The following is a 20183-nucleotide window of genomic DNA, read 5'->3' on the forward strand; positions in this document are numbered from 1 at the left end:
ATCGTACGTGTCGATGATATTTCCGGACCAGTATGGCACGCAGTATGGCACGCTTACTTCATGAAGAAAGATTCGGATGGTACAAAAAGTGAGAAATATGAATCTAAGGAAAACTACAATGAAACTTGGAATCAATGGACAATCGATGTTTGAGTATAAAGATTTATAGTTTTTTTTTGTTTTTTTTGATTGGCTTTTTTTTGTATGTGGAAACGCTGACATCCCGAGTCTTGTAGACAACATTTTTTTTTCTCGGCTTTAGAGCTACCTATCGCAAAGTTGTTCGAACTGGAAGTACCGTCCACTGATCCCTTCCTACCTGTAAAGTGTGCACCTCCCGGCCATGATAAGTGGTGTTCTCTTGACAGCCTTTAACGGTCAAAACTGGTTCCCATTTAGTTACGCCGCCCAAAAATATTTCAACCTGGTTAAACTATGCCACGCCTTTTAGGTATAATAAGTGTCTTGTCAAGTTACGGTTGTCCAAGTACCTGTGTGCCGAAAATCAGCACCTCGCACTACCAGATTACTATACAACACCTGACCGCAAAAGCCTTTGACGGCCAAACCGTGTGTTGGCCGGCAACTTGTTTTTCTCTGCTTTGAAGCCAAATTTCGTAAAGTTGTTACAATTGGAAGTACGGTGCACTAGTCCCTTCCTACCTGTAAAGTCTCCATTTCCCACGAAAAGGGGTATTCTTTTCACAGCCCTTTCACGGTCAAAACCGTTTCCCGTTCAGTTACGCCGCCCATACCAAATTTCCACCTGATTTCCCTATTCCACCTATTTCTGGTATTAAAACTGTTGTGTCAAGTTACGGTAATGTCCAAGAACCTGTGTGTTCAAATCTGCACTTCGCACAGCCCGGTTATAACACAACATTTTGGATCCAATATTGGATGTTCCTGACAGCTTTATTCCTTTATTCGTTCGAACCATAACTTTCACACCTGCTGTCTCAATAAAACTTGACCCACTTAGTGCACAAACTTAGTGAACATCTCACTCGCCTCCAAATATCATCGTCACAACAGTCCTACGTTTACAGCGACGAGCGAAACAAATTCCCCACCCAGAGCAATTATAATGGCGGCCGCCTTGCTTTTTGGAAAATTGCTCAAACCCCTTTTTCGACCACAACTAAAGAAATGAACCCCTAATAACGACTCAAACTCAATATATAACTAAAGTTGAGGCCTGGGCGAGTTGGTATGACATACTTAAAAGGTTAAAACAGTGCAAAAAACGACGGACAGGGTAAAGAAGGACACAGTCAGAGCGCTGACGCGCTCTGTCCGTCTTTACCCTGTCCGTCGTTTTTTGCGCTATTTTAACCTTTTAAGTATCAATATATAAGAAGCGGAGAACACCTAAATGCCCTTTTAAATCTCTCCCAGCACTCATGCAACGTCGCCCTCAACTTATCGGCTCAAAAAGCAAAAGTTGCGTCTGTGCGCGCTTCCGCCGCCACAGCTTCGCACGCGAAAAGGCGCCGCAGGCAGCTGAGCGCGCCTCACTGTCGAACGCCAGCTCCTCCGCAAGCGGCGCTACGCGCGTTTTTCAAAGCGCCCCCTATAGTTCCCGCACGGAGCGTGACCTCAAGGTTGTGAGGCATCCGCCGCAAAAGAGTGAAATGCTTTGTCTATCATTACACTGCTCTTGGTAGCATGTTCTATCAAAATACATTTAAGTTTAACAGAGAAGCGACATCAGCGTTACCATTTCGCATCGGCGACGAGGTATCCGGTCTGAATTGTTTTTATATCTGGACATACTACAGACGAGGTCGACGCGCAGTATGCATTCCCAAAACTTGGGAAGCAGACGATGTAGGCCCGCGTTCGTCGGGAGTTACATGGGGAGAAGTCGAGTAAAATTAAAACGCCAGTATCATTACGTCAAGTAAAGAGGATATATACGCATGCATGAAAGTCAGGATAGCGTCATCTTCAACTGAATAAAACGTGTTTTCAGGAGAGCTTTGAAGACCTTGCGGCGGCGTCTGACACCGCTGACGCTTTCCTGGCGAATCCCAGCGCGAGTATATATGTGTGATACCCAACCGATTTTTTCACAAATGTTTTTCTTAGCTACACGGCTTCTATGCTAATTCGAGAAATTTTTTTTTTAGATTTTAGAGTTTTTTTATCTAAATTAATATTTTCGTACATATCCCAGTCATGAAAAATTTGCCGCGTCTCCATTGGCTTGGAATGACCCGAGAGCGACCTGCAGGAGAACAGCTGGGCGTCTGCTGCATTTACTACCGCTACTGCGACGCCGCCATGTTCGCGACCGGCGACAACATGACGCATGTATGACGTCATCAGGTGGAAATCGAGGGACCACTTTTTAGGACGCGGCAAGCACACCAGTCGGAGACGCATTCCAGGCACCACACTGATACCAGTACTAGCCTTTTCCAATGTCGACGGTACTCGAGGCAACTCACCGGCGAGGGTCCTCGAGTTGCATGCCCAGGTACATGGCGGCGACGGTGGATGCCAGCACTGAGCCGGGCGAGTAGTGTCCCAGGTAGGCCCTGCGTGTGGGGATGGCACAACGGCTGCCTGCTCATGGACAGCAGCAGCAGCAGCAGCATACATGGTTAAAGTCACCGAGCAACGTGAGGAAACTGTAGAAGAATACAGGAGACAGGATAGACGCTAAACTCACAACTCAGTATTGCAGCCAGTAGAGAAGAAGATGACATATAGCCGTGGCTAACCAACAGACTCTGGCCACAGCTCTCGAGGAGACCAGGAGCGCTACGTTGCACGTTTTGGACTCCCAGGCGACTAGGGAGAAGGAAGTGACGTAGGTGTGAATGAACGTATCCAACACCACGTATCTTAGCAGCACCACGCAACGCGTCATCAGCGACTCCACCAATCAACATCCAAAGAGCGTTGTTGACGTCACATCCATCTCCCTAGTCTCCTGGGGGTCCAAAACGTGCAACATAGGCCCCCTGACGTTTGCTCGTGAGCTCCCACCAAGGTTCGATCATTACATCGATACGAAAGGTTCCTGGCACCTCCTCGCAGCCGCCATGGATACCGACGACCGACAAGGACAAGTCACCTAACCAGCCGAAAAAACAAGCGACCCTTGGAGGACCCCGAACAGGGGTTTCCAAGGGTCTGAAGATGCATACCGGAGGCGGAGCGGCTAAGCCTACCGCCGCTCTAGCCCAAGATATCCAAGAAAACATTGGAGGCCAGGCGTCCTCGGCCTCCGTTTTACCGCGAACATCGTCATGAACGCTGGATGCTTCCTGATCTGCACTACCAACACGAATTGGGTCAACACCTGCATGGCTAACCAAGCATTCCTGAGACAATGCATGGAGCAGCGGGAGAAACTCCAATCACTCCTCTCAAACAACGAAGAGAACAATGGCTCCAAAGAAAGCCGTACCGAAATGACACCTCCTTGTGACGAAGTCTCTGCCATGTACGAAGAAGACTCTCCTACTCTTGCAGGTAGCTCGCTCCAAACACGCGGAGACCAACGTTGCTTCATCATCGACGATAAGAACGACGACGGCTGGCAGACAGTGCGACGAAAGCGAAAGTACAACCAGGCGGCAGCAGGCCAACGTGAGTCTTTTAAAAGAAAAGTTCCAAAACCACCAACCCAGACGGTTGTTCTCCGTCCTGTGTGCAAACGTAGCACCAAAAAGTTCACGACAAAAAAAAAAACAAAAAAACTTTGCACCGCCATTGAGAAGATCAAGTAAACAACGTCGACGAGTTCACCTTGCACAGACACGGAAAGCAAACACCATTGCCATCACCACCAGGAATAGCTCGCTCGTTTCCAAGTTCCTGCAGATCACGAAAGTCCCAAACGAACAACATAGCCCACTAGTTGTGCAACCCTACAAGGCGATAAGCTCAAACGAAGAGCGAGGGGTGATATACCTTAATTCACCGCATGATGACCCAGCGAAACTCTTAAATGTACTCAGGTGCAACACGCACAATACTGTCGCTGCACGAGCCCTGGGCATCAAGCAAAAGACCGTTCTCGTGACCTTCGAAGGCAAAACAGTGCCCCGACATGTCCGCTACGTCTTTGAGGTCTACAAGGTGTCAGAATGCGGGCCAAGACCACGGGTCTGCTACGGGTCACAAACTCGGCCACAAGTCCCACGTATGCCTGTTAAAGATCAAACGATGTGGATGGTGCGGACATGAACATGGAGAGGTTGAGGAATGCAAGGTCACAACAAAGTGCGCGAATAACGAGGGACCGCACGTTGTCACGAGCAACGAGTGCCCGAAACGAAAAATTCCACCGAGAAACAATGCGCGAAGAAATAACCGAAGTAGGAGATCTGCCACGAGAGCTAGGGGGTATGAACTGGCAGTTTTCGCAAAGTGTGTTCACACAGACATCTTCAAGACCGACGATGGCTCTCCCGGAAAGTTCGTGGGCTAACATAGTAAGACCACATCAACAAGCAACCGATCCGGAAAAATTATTTTACAACCCAACCCCAACATCACCGCAAAACGCGCAACAACGGCAACCGGGGCAACGGAGCCCGACCTCACTCCTTTCAAATATCGCACCAAGGGGGAGCAAGGTTCGAGGCACTGAGACGAAGGGTTGAGCAAGGTTTCGCAAACGTCCAGACCTAAACGAGCCGAATGGAACAACTAGAATCTCTAGCATTTAAAATCCTTAACAAGGTGAACTCCGTCGGCGAGAACTTTGACAAATACCTCACTGCCAAACACCCACCCAAGGAAATATGAAAGCGGACAGCTCAAGCTACCAAGATACAAAGGTACACCCTTGGATTTTCTATTGGAATTGTAGAGGCTCTGCAAACAAAGCTGCGGGGCTCAAACTTCGACTCTAAAGAATGGGCAAAAGAAGACCGGCGGTTATTTCCCCCCAGGAAGGTAACCACGAAAACTTCAAACTTAACGCATACAAAACGTACACAGCCCCCTCCATAACGATAACGATCTACCACAGGAATGACAACGATGCAGAGACAGCGATCATCGGGCAGGTGACCATTATAGTTCAGGAACAAGTTCCACGCGCGCGAATTGAACCGGTATACACCTGTTCAATGAAGCTCGCTGTGCAGACAAAACACGAAGGGAAGCCTTTCATAATTGCTTCAACCTATATCTGACCTAACGTCAAAAACGGGGATGATATGAGCTGGCTCACGCACCTCAGACCCAATAAAGAACCACTCATAATCAGCGGAGATTTCAACGCTTAACACGAAGACTGTGGCTATACCCGCACAGCACCTGCCCCCCCATCCCTCCGCCCCCACCACCATGGGACGGCGTGCCACGAATAGAAGTACGCCCCATTCCACGAAACATGGATCCAGATAGGAACAAGACGCGCCGTCAAAACTATGCTCACTACCTCCCGACGCTATCTCACGACACATACTACACAGATGCTCATATCCAACCAGATCGGATCATCACTGCAGTCATCGGCCCCCACTCCACATCCACCCGCCTACACTGCGGCGTCCCTTCCCCAACTGCGGCGGAGATCCAAGCGATCGAGGAAGCCATCACCGGAGGAGGAGGAGGATTTCCGTGAAGGAGTAGAGAGGACGGAGTTTGTCATGCGGGAAAAACGCCGACGATGTCCCGTCCGAAGAACAGAGGGAAACGTAAAGAAGAGCAGAGAAAGAAAATAGGAGATGGGGAAGGAGAAAGGAAGGAAATAGAAGGAAAGCCGGCGGTCAGTGTTAATAATCACTTGTCGCTACACATCCACACCCACACACACACACACACGTGCTGTTCTGGAATCGGCTGCTTTTAAAATTGTGCTAAAAGTCCAGAGTCCTTTAAGAAACGCAAAAAAAGGACCTGCATATGTCTGCGACGGGCTCGAGAGCCCCGTGGGAAAATAATGTCATCAGTTTCCTCAAGTGGAGGACGAAGGTCCTGAAGCTGCTGGGAGAATCTCTGCCTTTGAACGTTGTATTTAGGACATTCCCAGAGCATGTGCTCGGCGTCTTCTGAGACCTTGCAAGCGTCACATAGAGGCGACTTCCTTCGGCCCCATCGACACAGTACTTTTCCGGTTTTCGCACTTCCAGTGCGGAGGCGAAGTAGAACTGTAGCTTCTGCTCGGCTGAGACCACCTAGGAGGCAAGGTTGGTGCCCTGATTCTGCCGCTGGACCCAGTGATGAAATATGCAGGCGAACTTGCTTTTGGAGCCAGCGGTCGTCTGTTGGACACTTGAGTGTCGGAGCGAAATCGTGGGCTCGAGAAGCGAGACGATCTGCTGTTTCATTTCCGCTTACTCCCACGTGGGAGGGCACCCATTGGAAATGAACGGTGAAACCAGCGTCTTCTAGTGCATAAAGAGCTGTTCTTGTTGTTTCCACGAGTTCCCCTATTTGGGTTTGCTTGCGTAGACAGAAAAGGGCTCCACGGGAGTCAGTTAGAATGACGGTGGGCTGAGGCGGATACGTCTGTAGAGCCTTTAAGGCCTCAAGTATGGCACAAAGTTCGGCTGTCGTAGTGGAGACCATTCTTTCTAGCCGTCCAGCCCACTCTATTCCAAGGCTTGGGATGCAGAAGGCAGAGGTGCTGCTTCTTTTGAAATGGTCAACCGAACCATCGGTATATACTCGAAGAAAATCTTTGAATTCGGTCGCAACGTGTTCATCTGTACAATATTTGAAAGCCATCACCCTTCATGGCCACTCGACCTTGACTATCACAATCAGGTCCGATAGCCAGGCGGCGCTGCGAGCATTTGAATGTCAAGGCCTGCCAGATCACACCCGCACTACCCTTCAGGACTACATGGCCACTCACCCTGAACTCCACGTTCGTCTCGAATGGGTTCCGGGCCATCAAGGCATTCCGGAGAATGAGCGTGCACACGCTCTGGCCCGCGCAAGCAATCCTCCGGGCCCTCCGAAGCCTTGGCCGGAACCATACAACCCCCGAGAAGCTCGCGCCTCTAATCACAAGGAACGAAGAGAACATCTCCGGCTGCTTCGGCACCAGCGGTGCACCCTCTCATCACCCTCCACCATCTTCAACAGAGCAGACGCCAGCCTCATTCGCCAAGCACAGACTAACTCCCTACCCTGCGATCAATACAATCACTACATACAGGGCCGCCCCGGACAGCCTTCGTGTCAGGTGTGCGGGGGATACCCATCAAACGAACACACATACTGGCTCTGTCCAAGAGCCACGAGCTCCCCCACTCGCCCAACTCCTCTGAACTTCCCTGCCCACCTCCCCTACTCCTGGGTAAATTGGGCCGCTCCTCCTCCTGACCTACAAAACGAGCTCTGGCCTCTCCTACTTCTTCATGTGCGGGAGATCCTAGACCCTCCGCAACGAAGAACCTTAACCCAAGTTGTAGAAGACGATTCCTCCTCCAGTGCGGACGATTAAGACGGCTCGGACCTGAGCTTTTGAATAAAGTTTTCCTCCTATACCCGCACATCAGCTCGAGGCAAGCCACTAAAGTGCAAAATGAAGGAGGTCGGGTTAGTACTAATGAACGAACCCGGCATACCAACGAAGATCAGACTTCATGCCAGACAAAGAGACAGGACCCCCGACCTCACCTGGGCAAGCAAGTATATCAAACTCCTCTGGAAAACGTTGCCAGCCGCGATGGGCAGTGCTCATCTGCCGATCAGGATCGAACTTACCAAAGGCACACGGAGACGAGACGCACCCTTCATTCGATGGGACACGTTTCGCGAGACCATCAAGCAAGTCCCTTCCTCACTCTCCCTCCTTCATCAGATCCAACTGGCACACAAGGCGGCGGCAAGGACCTACCAAGCCAAAGAAGACACTTCCAACCCAGACATGCATTTTCTGAACCTTTGGGCGAGCAGACTTCAAGCTCAACAGCGATATAGAAAAGCAAAGTACAACATCCGCTACAGAATGCAAATAAACATCGCCACGGCAAAAGCTAAACGTTATGCGAAGGAGTTGAATCAGCAAATCTGGAGATGGCATCGCCATTCGTTCAATGAAAAAAAAAAAAAAAGGCATTAGAAGAATGTGGCGGACATACAAAGGTATGCCCGGTCAGAAAAAAAAAAACTTTCAGCCTTTCCACTCTGGTGAAGAAGGAAAAAGAGCAGCGGAACTGTAGCTTCTGTTTTCGGCGGTGGTTTTCCAGGCGAGCGATCTGCTCTTCTTTCGCAAGAGAATCTGAAGCGCTCGACCCAGCGGGACTTTAGGCGACAGCAGCCTTGCGGCGGTTGCGGAACCATTCGCGCTGCTGCGCACATCGCCGCTCGTTCCTTTCCTGCTCTTTTTCCCCCGAAGAATTGTGGCCGCCATCTATGAGCGACGGCAGCAACCAGTCGTCTGGTTGCCGAGGCTGGAAAGGTTGTCGCGATCTATGAGCGACGGCGGCAAGCAGACAACCGGCCAACACAACACTCTGGACAGCTACCGCCATCTACGAGCGACGGCAGCAACCAGTCGTCTGGTTGCCGAGGCTGGAAAGGTTGTCGCGATCTATGAGCGACGGCGGCAAGCAGACAACCGGCCAACACAACACTCTGGACAGCTACCGCCATCTACGAGCGACGGCAGCAACCAGTCGTCTGGTTGCCGAGGCTGGAAAGGTTCTCGCGATCTATGAGCGACGGCGGCAAGCAGACAACCGGCCAACACAACACTCTGGACAGTTACCGCCATCTATGAGCGACGGCAGCAACCAGTCGTCTGGTTGCCGAGGCTGGAAAGGTTGTCGCGATCTATGAGCTACGGCGGCAAGCAGACAACCGGCCAACACAACACTCTGGACAGCTACCGCCATCTACGAGCGACGGCGGAAACTAGAATGTTGTGTCGACATTTTTTAGGTAACGGAGACGATCCCGGGGAAACCAGCCATTTACGGCTCCGCTGCAAAAAAAAAAAAAAAAAAAAAAAAATGCACACGACAAAATCTCGCTATCAAGCTCGGCATTACGGAAGAACTTGCAGTAATGGCAGGGGAACACTTCTTCCCGCAACCGACAACACTACAGCTGCAGCAGCGCTACAGAAACAGGATTCCTGAGCTCGACCATCGGTCACCAGCAGACGCCCCATTTAACATGGGGGAACTTATAATGGCTCTGAAATCAGCAAGGAACAACGCACCCGGACCGGATAAGATCACCATCACGTCTCTCAAGGACCTGCCGGGGGAAAAGAAGACGGAACTGCTGGCCTTGTTTAACGAAATATGGGAGACAGGACAACTGCCCGAAGAATGGAAGCTGTCAACGGTTATCCCAATTCACAAGCCAGTCAAGCTCACCGACTCGATCCAGAACCTAAGACCGATCTCGCTCACTTCCAATTCGTGCAAGACCATGAAGAGGATGGTGATGGCGAGAATTACGTAGATCCTCGAAATATATAACCAGGCTTACTGCGCGAGACAAACCGGTTTCAGACCAAGTTTATCAGCGCACGATAGTTTAGCCCTCATTCACAAGGACATCACCTCCAAACGACCGAGCTGCCATCCACGGCTGATCGTCACGATCGATATAAAGAAAGCATTTGATTCTGTGCCTCACGACGCGGTCATACGTGGCGCAGTAAAACAGGGAATCAAAGGGAGACTCCTGAAATTCGTTCACCCTTTCCTGGACAAAAGAAAATACGAAACGGTCATAGGACCAACCAGAGGACTGATGACGGATAACAAGATTGATGTCCCACAGGGAGCCGTAACCTCGGCAACACTTTTTAATATGGAGATGGCAGAACTTGTTCTTTCTCTAGAAAAAATTCCCTGGCTGGAATATACCATTTACGCAGACGATACTACTAGTTGGACAAAGAGCTGCAGCACGTCCACACTAATCATCACGCTTTAAAAAGCCCTGGACACATTTGAGGACTTCTGCGAACAGACGGGGATACCGAAGAAACAAATTACGTCGCCATATCCAACACCAAAGGACGAGATGAAAAAGTTGGAAATAAGATCAAGCTTCTCATCAAGGGCCAACAAATTAGATCTGAAACCTCCATTAGGATACTCGGTATCACGACTGACGAAAACGGAAAGGCGGGAAGCCAGTAGCAGCAAATCAAAAGTCAGTGGAAACAGCCACTCAATATGATCAAGCGCACCACCGGCAAAGCATGGGGAGCCAAAGAAGACATCCTCAGGACCATGGTCAAGGCTTTCCTTGTACCAAAGGCCACTTACTGGGTCAACTACCTCAGTCTCACCAGAGCCCAAAAGAACGGACTGGAAGCCCTACACAGGGAAGCCTTGAGAGTAATCACTGGGCTTCCCAGGTGCACCAAGGTGGAAGCGCTGTACGAGATCGGAGTGCTCAACACTATCGAAGTACTAGCACAGCACAGGAAAACAAGATCACTCAAACCTTGCGGCTTGAAAAAACAACCAAGAAAAACATCCTGAGAGCTCTTGAATACAACGAGGTCAACCAAGTTTTTTTGTTTTTTTTCGAAAATCCCCTACCATGGGAAGACGATCGAGATAGGGATTGACACAAGACCGACCCCGCAAAATCAAGCAAAAACACAAGTAAAAAGAAGAAATAACGCTGTCAGGAAACATGAAGACGAGGTACAATTACCTTTTGAAGATAACGCTAACGTCATATTTACACGGACGCTGCCAAGGAGTACAAAGGCACGGCTATGGCCCATTACTGCGCAAACGACCAGAGAAGAGTAGCCGCCTCCCTGGGCAATACCACTAGCGTCAAGGAGGCTGAACTCCAAGCCATTAAGACGGCGGTCGAGTGTGTAGAACAAGGAAAAACATAAAATCAACATTTATATCTTTACGGTCTCTACAAATGCCGGACAAAAACTAAACTAAAATAAAAAAAAATAAAAAAAAACGTGATCGCCGCAGCAAAACGGTTAAAGACATCAAGGCTACGGCCCGACAGCTTCGAGCTCGAGGCCGTACCATCAAGATACAATGTATCCCCGGACATCAAGGTATCCACGGAAACGACGAGGCACATGTAGCCGCACGGGAGAAGCTACAGGCAGTCCCACCTGGCTAAGACTCAGAGCACCCTGTCGTAGATGAAGACATCGAAGGAGACATCGACCCATCGGACATAAAAGCCCAAGAACGACTAGAAAGAAGACAAATACTCGCCGATCTACGCAGGCCAGACGAACCCCCACTGCCAGCGACACCTTACAGTCGGTGGGAACGTGTATGTCTACGAAGGTTGCACACAGGAACCGACATGACACCGACCTTCAAGTCTAAATTCCACAAAAGCAACAACGGGGAAGATGCCGAAACTGACATGTGCGATCACTGCCAAATATTGGCAGACATCAAACACGTCATCTGGGATTGTCCCAAAAGTGATAACAAGCGGAAACTAGCTCTGAATGCTCTACCGCCACAAGAAAGACCATCCTGCCTAAAGGAATGAGTTCTTCCAAACGGCACCCCCAAGCACACACATACACACACACGCACACACACACACACACACAAAAAAAAAAAAATTAGACTCGCTGATTGAGTACATCAAGTTCGCCGGACTTGTTATTTACATTTAACCCCCAATCCTTCCTTCCCTTCCACCTGTAGCCAATGACGAGTTTCAAGGGCAACAGGTACCCCACCCGAAAATGAAACATTTTCTCTCTCTCTCTCTCTCTCCGACAGGCACGTGCTCATGGCATGAGAACTCTCTGGTGCGGGGCAATGGCTTTTGCGCATCGAAGCGTTTAAAAACAAAACTTCCTTTTCTGATAGTGTATCAGAAAAATGGCTCTCGCAGTGCTCCCCCAATTTTTCCAAAATACACGCCTCGTAAATTTCTCGGGAGAGTTTTTCCTTATATCGCCTGTACATGTACTCCAAATCTGACCAGCACAGCTATCATAGGTCGATGTAAGGAAAAACTCTCCAGAGAAATTTACGAGGCGTGTATTATGCAAGGTCTGGGGGAGCATTGCGTTAGCTGTGCTCTGTTACACTATATATAGACGCTTTACACACGCGCCAGAATACAGCCGCCATTGCTGACCTTCTCTTGTTTTACCGAGATACCGAGCCACTGAAATCGGTGCGGACGAGCCTCCACAAAGTCCAATGCTGGGGAGCAAGACAGAATAAAATCTAAGATGTCAATAACCTGGCCTGCTATGGTAACAATGAAGTGAAGTAAGCGTAATAAGGGGGAACAAAAACTGAAGGTCAGTTATGGCGGCCTCCATGCACAGCGTCTGCAAAGCGTCTATAAGAAAAGGAAGTTTTGTTTTTAAAAGCTTCGATGCGCAAAAGCCATTGCCCCGCGCCAGAGGGTTCTCGTGCCATGAGCACGTGCCTGTGGGTTATATCATATGTCACCTTTCTTCTTTTCTAGATGCAATATCGAGTTGTGAGTCCAGCGTCTATCCTGTCTCCTGTATTCTTCTACAGTTTACTCACGTTGTTCGCTGACTTTAACCATGTATAATGCTTACCAACTAGCCCAGCCCACCGCCCTTCTGGAGCAGCAGCCTTAACACTTGACCGTTTGCATAGACAAGCGCTAACCACACGCGTTTAAAAGCTTACTTATTGCTCTAAACACTTCCTTATTGTGGTTCAGAAAAAAACGCAAAGAGCACGGTGTTCTGGCTAGTGTTCCGTGTCGTAAAACACCAGGAGTCCGTTTATTATTGAACGTTATAGCAAGTGTATTAGTTGCGTCATGTAAAATGTTAAGATAGTTAAACAAAGCTCACAAATGGGCTAAGATAGATGACATTCCTCGGTCTGTGCGACCAAAAATCTTCGTTGTAGTCGCCGTTTAACTAAAGCCCGATGATAAAGTTTACGCTTCGCTTTTGTAGTGTGTGTATGTTTATACAGCCTGAACTTAGTCTGCCTCAACAGGCGACTTATCTCTCAGCTGTAGATGAGAAATTTAGCCAGTGCAGTACAACCGCTAGCCTGGGGTCTTTAACGTGCATCACGCAGTAGTCATACACGACCGCACGCCGGTTCATCCAGATCGAAACGGGCAGGGGTGGGGATTGAACCCAGGATCTCTGGATTCTGCAGCGCGAGCTGGCAGAAAGCATGTTCGTTGTATTCTGTACCTAACAAAGCCTGCTGCTGCCATAACTGTGTATTACCGTTTGATGTACACGTCTCCATTTTTATGCTCTCATGAGCACGCACCAAGCCCTGTTATGGAGAATGCGACCTTTAAGTCCGCCTGATGACGCTGACACCCCCTCTCGGCTCGCCGCGATTCGTGTGAATGCTGGAGTTTTTCCGGAAAAGCATCTCCCGTGGCACATTTAACGCTGCTTTTAAAACGAAAAGAAAGAAAAAAATCAAGGTGCTTTATTTTTCACATTTGGCCAGTTATTCGTTATGACGTCTTCAGTGGGATTAATTCTCATTATCATCATTATCATATGTTTTTTGGACCCTGCCTTCTGGCCGGAGGACCTCGCAGTATGTTGCTATTCATTTTCACGCGTCACATTTCAGTTAAATATTTTTAAAGCAATGTTGGTTGTGTTCACTTTTTTCAATGGGTAAAGAGAAAACTGAATTGTTAAAGATTTTGATGGCCGCGTGGGGGATAACCGAAACATCGCAAAAGGTTATCCGGCACTGAGAAAAACAACGACACCAATCTGCTCGACAGATGCATCCATGCTGCAAGAGAAGATATTCCAACTGGCAAAAAACTTGCCCGAGCCTTCACCGATTTCCCCCTTGTCCCAGTAACTCTCAGAGCCCTCAACATTAAAGCCCCTCTATATATCCTGGGAAAAGTGGCGCCATTCATTGTTGTGGAAATGTCCAGACGTACCGCGTGCCACTTCTGGGAAGAACATGGCGTCTGAAATCTATACTCTGTTTCACCTTATGGTGTACCGCAGAAAAGGCTACAAGCGCGAGCTCCTTGCTCTGGGGCAGATCTCGGCGGCACAAGCTCTGTGCATTAAGGGCAGCTGCCAACGCTATGAGCTCGCTCTTCTAGCTTTCGGTGGGGTACAACCATAAGGTGAAACGGAGTATAGCTCAGTGCCGCGCTGTGCCGCCATGATCTTCCGAAGGGCTGCACATTGCACGTGCCTCGTGGGTCGACGCACCGTGCGCTACTTTTGAAACATGAAGGGGCTTTCCTCAACACAGCCGCAAGGCATCGCCATGTGGAGAATAAGAACACATACACCAAAAAGAAAGAAAAAAGAAAGAAAGGGACTGCCGTTGTTTCGTCACTATAAACGCTTTGCAAAGCTCCGGATGGACGCCGCCATAACCGACCTTCAGGTTTTGTTTCCTCTTATTCCGTTTACTTCACTTCATCATTACCATTGAAGGCCAGGTCATTGCCATTTTAGATTTTATTGCGTCCTTCTCTTCAGCGTTGACCTTCGTGGAGGCTCGGCAACGCCCATTTCGGTGACTCTGTACCTCGTTATAAGACAAAAGCAGGTCGGTAATGGCGGCTGAAATCTGGCGCGTGTGTAAAGAGTCTATAAGACTTTCGGGCTTTGAGATTTTATATTTCGAAGTGAGCGGCGTAGTGCGCATCATGGTAAAGAAAAAAAAATGCAATGCTTGCGATATCTCTAAATAGGTTTATTGCTAAATGCACAGGCATCAGCGAGGAGGCTGGAAATGAAGGTCGATGTGCCGTTCGCGCTCGCCTTCTTGGTATTAAAAGATTCGAAGTAAATAACCAAAATAAGGCGTTGGCGAACGCGCGTGCAAGATAAAATTTGTTTAAGGCTTTTGCTTTAGAACAATTACTACTGCAGACGCCAGCACACGCGACGCGTGGACCTACATTCCCAACATTCTCGTTGATGCCTGGGAAATTTAGCAATATGCTTATTTCCAAGAAATGCCTTCTCCTACTACGTCATCGAGAAGGAAGCGAAGAGGACTCCAGCTTGGGGGGAGAGGAGGACGCGGAGTTTTGATCAGCTCTTTCGCGCGTTAAAAAATTTCTTCTCGCGGCGAAATTTTTTTAGCGTTATATTGAGCGCGCTTTTGAGGGGTTTGAGACAACAAACAAAAACATCGATGTCGGGGTCTTCGGTGGTCCTCTACGAGCGTCACCATTCCTACAACACGATGCATTTAAAATGACATACATTATTAGCCAAATCATACAAACAACCCAATTTTGTTACGTTATTATTGAACACGGTAACTTATTACGCTATCATAAGATGTGCACATGGTTATACAGTCACCAACTCGATATTGCACCTCCGCGAATGCACAATCACTCGCGCAAAAAAAAAGAAAAAGAAATAAAGCAGTTGCATTTTGCGGTTCAGTTGCATTCTGAACACTGCCGAGATCTCTTGGGGAGGACTCAAAGCTTGAAGGTTTTAGTTGAGATTAAGAAAGCAGCTCAACAAAAATTTACGATGGACGCTCATGTAAGCAGATTTCCTCACTGTGAAGTTTTAACAGTGAAGAGCCCGAGTCGTACCTTGAGCCGCAGTTGAACACAGCCAGGAAGTAGAAACAGTACGCTACGCAGACGGACGACCTCAGTGTGCTCCTGGTGGCCTCTCCGAGCCGGCCCTTCCATGAGGTCTTCGCGGACTTCGTCAGAAACGATCCCTGCAGGCCCCCCGAAGAACGACGGGACACGTCAGTCGCTCCACACCACTTCAATTAGAAGAACTCCAGAGCCGGTTTGCTAGTGAACGCGCGCGTATCTCCCAGCGGTTAAAATAGGAGCAAGGGGAACTTTTAGGTCACGTGACCGGCTCCTTAAGAAGACACTATACCTAACGTTCCAGCCCCGATTCCCTCCGCGGACGCGAGCCTTTCCTGTCATTTTCTTCATTACTTGTTTAGCACCGCCTTCCCCAAGAATAACTTCACATGCCTCTTCAAAAGCACAGGAATAAGCCAGCAGCCATTTCCCTGGAACGCTATAGGGTACCTCTAGTATCTTGTCACGATGGAGCCGGTCACTTGACTTCAAAATTCCTCTCCGGGTATTTCAACCACAAGGGCAGATCACCCGCATCCACCAGAAAACCGGCCCAGGTCCGCACCAGGTATAGTAAGGCATGAAGAGGCAGGGTGGACAACAGGACGCTGGCGAACAGGTCCACGGAAGCCTGATGACAGTGCGGCGTCCAGGTGTGGGTGGTCTCGTAGCAGTTGAACGGCAGCTGGACGTCCCACAGCATACTCCACGCCTGCCCCATGGCGACTACTTTTTCCCCGAGACACAATGGCGAGTTTCTTGCCGCTGGTGTCGCCGAAACAATAGCTGACCGCGACCTTGGACAACCTTAGGAAACCCGTCGGAATCGCGCCGTTGTACACCACCTTCTGGGCGCGCAGTCTTCTGCATTCTCCTCCGGTGATTCGCGCCGTCGACACGTCATCGCCCGTGATGGTGCCGCAGCTTCCAGTCGACGCCGCCGCCGCCACACGCGGAGTGAAGGGTGGCTGTCAGAGATGTATATATGACAACCTCTTGTCATCGGTCTCTCTCCGCGGGAGAAGAGCCCTTCCAGCGCAAAGGACACCGTGCTGTGTAGACTCCGGCTAAGTGGCGCAAGCTACCGCCTATTGCAAAGGGTATAGCCAGTGACATCCATCCATGCATCCATCCATTTACTTGTACTCACTTCAAGTCCGACATTGAGCCAATCAAGCGGCGCTAAAAGTGCACTGTCATGGCGCTGCTCGCCATCTTTGGGCGTTTTCTGCCACGGGCTAAACCAATCACGCGCATTAAATACACCGTGAGCTTACGTGTGTTTGTTTTTTTGTTTTTGTTTTCTGTGCTCGATGGTTTTAGTCGCTTATATGGGGAACGCACTAAAACGACGATCACGCCATGACGGTGCTCTTTTAACGCTGCTTGGTTTGCTTCAGTGGGCCGTAACCTTGGCTGCGGCCGTACTTGGAGTGAAACAAAGTTCAGAGAAGACAAAAGACCACCACAACGTTTGCGTTGGACGGACGCGGTGAGAGTAACTAAGGTTTCGGTTTCATCGTCGTCGTCGTCGTCCTTGGCCGGAAGGAAACTTTTTGCCTCTGTTGCGCACGCACACCGCGGCAGATCTTTCCTCGTCGGCCTTGTTCGGCTCTGTGTGAGAACCGTCCCGGTCCGGCGGATAATTGTCAACGTCGAGAGGACTCCGGCGAGCTTTCATTCGCGAGAGCTGCTCCGCTTCACGCGGCAGGCAGGGAGGGGGGCGTCGGCTGCAAAATGCGGTAATTTCGTTTTCTTTAACGTCCTTCGTGAGTACGTCATGTAGACGCATAATATAAACCGCAAATACAAAGAAATGAAAACACGAGCGTGACGCGTGTCTTCCTCGTATTTTTTTATTATTTTTTAATTCTTTGTCAGCATGGTGAACTATTGTCGATTTTCACCACGTGTATTTGAATCTGGGTCCATATCACACGAGCGAATAATATTTTAGCAAACAACGGTCATTTGAGCGAATCGATGTTTTAGCGAATGTCGTGTCACTGGGCGCCGGTTCACGCCCCTCATTACAAACATTTTAACCCACCTGGTCCACCCGTACACACCGCCCCGCGGCAGCCGACCGTTTTGCTAAGGTGTCTGTTCGTTAAAACGCTGTTCGACCAACTGTCACCCGTATTCGAACTTACTTTCACGGCTTTGTCCTTAGACCGCCAGGCGGTGGGAATATCTGATACGCTCGAGAAAGCTGGCGATCGAACTTAGTGGCCCTACTTGATACCAGTTGATAGATTGGTATTAGTGCGGCTTGGCAGTGCGAACAGGGGCATGTCGATTCGTCCTTTCCTACTCATTCCGCAGGTTAGTAAATCATTTTATGATAAATGTTTCGAGAGGGATAAACTCCTCTTTGCCGTACATGCCGAGCATTGGCACTCTGCGTTTTACTGTTGTTGGCTGCTTTACAGCTGTTAACATGTTGCCCACACTGCTATTGGCGGGAGATGTAGAGTCAAATCAGCAATAAATTTCCAGAGACTGCCGACATCAACAGTGATCAGCAATCAACCAAGGCCTGGAGTGCCGGGGTAAAGAATCGGCTTAGTACTATAGAGGCCTCCATCGACGAACTGCGCTCTACTGACAGAAGGGTTGAAGATTGCGAGGCAGGGTCAGCCGTTGTTTCTAAAACCATTGCAGATCTAGAGCGAAGGATCGATGATTTAGAAAATCAGAGCAGACGAAATAATTTAATCGTTAATGGAATCAAATATGACATCCACAAATCACCGGCTCAGCTTAAAGAAAAAGTGTGAGCTAATATATTTTCTGCCATCGTTCAGGTTGATGCTGTTAGTATCGATAGAGTTCATAGATTAGGTCTTAATCATGGAACCAAGCAAAGACCAGTAATAATGCACTTAATTCCATAATTATAACGAGAAGATGTACGTTTTGTCCAACACAAGATCCAAGGATTACATCAACAATTAATACTCTTATCGCGTACGGCAAATCCGCGAAAAGCTATGGAAGAGTTCACGGGCCGAGAGTGGGACCCTTATGTACAAGTTAAAAGTAAATACAGTAGTTTACCACTGGGACAACACTTCGCAAAGTCGCATCTGTCTAAGTCGATCTTCAAAATTCCGTGAAGTACACCACGCATCCGATTGACTGTAGTCCAGTAGACATTTTCCCATTAAGCTGATAAATATAAATGCCCGGAGCCGTGTTCATAAGCCTGACGTTCTTGAAGCTACTCTGTGTGCGCTTGATCCAGATGTCGTTGCCGTCTCTGATACTTGGTTGAATGAACATATAGATGGCGCAGAAATAGTGCCACCTAGCTTTTTTGTTATTGTAAGAAAGGACCGGCCGATCCGGGGAGCTACTGCTCTAATTTTGAAAGAGTCTTTAAAGTTTCAGATGCTGGATGATGTCCCAAAAAGCCGGACCTATCTGGTTCAAAGTGACACCATATGCCCCTGCGCCTATTATTGGTGTTGTGTATCGTCCTCCAAAGTTCAAACAGTAATGATGCTGCCCTCACAACATTGAGTGACTGTGTGTCCACCCTCAAGAACAAACACGCTCACTTTATTGTTGCTGGAGACTTTAAACTATCCCTCATTGACTGGTCGTGCCCTTGTCCTCTAAATGTAACTCTCTAAAAAGATCCCGTGCGTGTACTTTCCCGCACAACACTCAGAGAGTCAATCACCACAACTTACGGAGGCAGCTCAGCGAATGACAATGCCGAGACATACGTTTAAACCAAAAAACGCAGTCTGAGTTGCGACATTAAGCAATGCAAGCGTGACGTTTTGCATTGCTTAATGTCACAACTCAGACTGCGCTTTTTGTGGCTGCGTGTTGGTTTGGAACACACATGTGTTCCAAACCAACACGGATTACGTAAAAAACTGTCCACAGCGACACAGCTTCTTGAAATAGTTCAAGAATTCACACGCATCCTCAATCACACCGGACAAAATTGACGTAATATTTGTAGACCTGTCAAAAGCACTTAACAAAGTTTCTCGTGCGAAATTACTCGCGAAATTACAGACAATTACCAAAAAGACGATCAAGTAGTAAACAGGCTAAGAAACTACCTCAAATCGGGATCCCTGTTTGTTGCAAATAATGGTTCACAATCTTCGCATACTCCGGCCTTATTAGGCGTCCCGCAAGATTCTGTCTTGGGGCCTCTTTTGTTCTTAGTATTGATAAATGAAATCACCTTTAACATTCCCGTAAAGCTGCGCTTGTTTGCAGAAGACATTTGCAGAATGAAATTCTTGCCTTCATAAAATGTGTGACTGGTGCTCGACCCGGCAAATGTCACTCAACCCCGTAAAAAGTGTCTATTTGCATGTCACAATTGGAAGCGGAACTTTTTACCCTTTCAGTACAGGTCGGACAGTCTCGTTCTTTCAGAAGTTTCGTATTATCAGTATTCAGGCGTTCTGATTAGTCAGGACTTACGTTGGAATTAACATGTAATCTATACAACACGCGAGGCGTTGTCTACGCTTTAGTATTTACTTCCCAACTTTAAACACGCCAGCATTTGATCTCGAATTAACTGAGAAAAAAAAAGAAAGAAAAACGTTAATTAGATTTTTGCTTGAATACACTGTCATCATGTAAGATCCGAATACTGGACTAAATATTTTGTTGCTTGAAAATGTACAGAAAGAAGCTCTTCGTTTTATTTTAAATAAATACAA

The sequence above is a fragment of the Ixodes scapularis genome, unplaced genomic scaffold (genome assembly GCF_016920785.2).
Source record: "Ixodes scapularis isolate PalLabHiFi unplaced genomic scaffold, ASM1692078v2 PGA_scaffold10__122_contigs__length_95168666, whole genome shotgun sequence".
In the NCBI taxonomy this organism is placed as follows: domain Eukaryota; kingdom Metazoa; phylum Arthropoda; class Arachnida; order Ixodida; family Ixodidae; genus Ixodes; species Ixodes scapularis.